Genomic DNA, 1,852 nt, shown 5'->3' with positions numbered 1-1,852 from the left:
GATTCCCTTTTCTCTGTAATAATAAAACAGTACCTGTACCTGATCCCAACTAAGATATAATTACCCCTTATTGGGGGCAGAACAGCCCTATTGGGTTTATTTAATGGTTAAATGATTCCCTTTTCTCTGTAATAATAAAACAGTACCTGTACTTGATCCCAACTAAGATATAATTACCCCTTATTGGAGCCAAAACAATCCTTTTGGGTTTATTTAATATTTAAATGATATTTAGTTATGGAGATCCACATTACAGAAAGATCCCCTATCCAGAAAACCCCAGATCCCGAGACTTCTGGATAATAGGTCCCATACCTGAACTTTAAATTGATGACAGTGCTGCTTCTAATTCACTTATGGGGACCTGTCACAATTAGAAATAATTCCAAATAATTTCCTATTGTGTTTGTCGAGCAAAATAAACTTCACTTATATATCACAATATATAAATTATATAAACTTGTTTCCAAGATCATTACAATCGCACTGACCCAGTCCAGCCCTGGATGTGCCCATAGGGATCCCATAGGACAAGCAGATACTATCTGTATATCAGTTTGGGATGGATTGTAACTAAGTCTGGCTGTTACTGCTAAAAAGTTAAAAACCTTTATAGTAAATAGAACAACATTTGGCGAATCTGCTAAATACACAGTCAAGACAATCCAGCTGGAAACCTGGCATGTATAGTGGTGCCTTATCCTTGTTCCACTGCTGGCACCATTTGAATCGGACATATACACTTTGGGCAAGGAGTGTCTGTTAGATAAGCAGCTGATTGTATCTTGGGCATATACTGATATTGGGAAGATTTTAGAGAAAGGTAATGGCCTCCCCTGAGCAAACCTCATACTCCAGCTGAAGTGTACTTTCAATTACAGTTATAGTACAGAGCCAGGCTCACTTGCCAGGGTATAAGGGATCAACTCTTATTCCCACCACTGACACATCTAACCCAAACACCAAGTAACATGTTTGCATCTAAAAATATGATAAAGTATAAAAAATAACCCTGATTATTTCTGTTTTAATAGCGATATTACATCATAATTGTAATATAATCTAGCCTTGAACTTGCCCTCTGAGACATCACTGGCCTACTGCATGCACTAACTTGAAAGGGCAGCTTTAAAGTATTTCAGTTTCAATCTCCTAAACATGTCTGTATGTGCATCTTATACACCTCCCTTGGGTCTTCGCTTTGCTGCTATAACAGCCTCTACTCTGTGTATAATATCGGCCTCCCTTTGCTTCTATTACAGCCTCTACTCTGTGTATAATATCGGCCTCCCTTTGCTGCTATAACAGCCTCTACTCTGTGTATAATATCGGCCTCCCTTTGCTTCTATTACAGCCTCTACTCTGTGTATAATATCGGCCTCCCTTTGCTTCTATTACAGCCTCTACTCTGTGTATAATATCGGCCTCCCTTTGCTTCTATTACAGCCTCTACTCTGTGTATAATATCGGCCTCCCTTTGCTTCTATTACAGCCTCTACTCTGTGTATAATATCGGCCTCCCTTTGCTTCTATTACAGCCTCTACTCTGTGTATAATATCGGCCTCCCTTTGCTTCTATTACAGCCTCTACTCTGTGTATAATATCGGTCTCCCTTTACTTCTATAACAGCCTCTACTCTGTGTATAATATCGGCCTCCCTTTGCTTCTATTAAAGCCTCTACTCTGTGTATAATATCGGTCTCCCTTTACTTCTATAACAGCCTCTACTCTGTGTATAATATAGGCCTCCCTTTGCTTCTATAACAGCCTCCACTCTGTGTATAATATAGGCCTCCCTTTGCTTCTATTAAAGCCACTATTCTGGATGTGCATTTTATAGACTTCCCTTGG

This window comes from Xenopus tropicalis, chromosome 2 (genome assembly GCF_000004195.4).
Source record: "Xenopus tropicalis strain Nigerian chromosome 2, UCB_Xtro_10.0, whole genome shotgun sequence".
NCBI lineage: Eukaryota > Metazoa > Chordata > Amphibia > Anura > Pipidae > Xenopus > Xenopus tropicalis.
Note: the sequence above shows the minus strand (reverse complement) of the source record.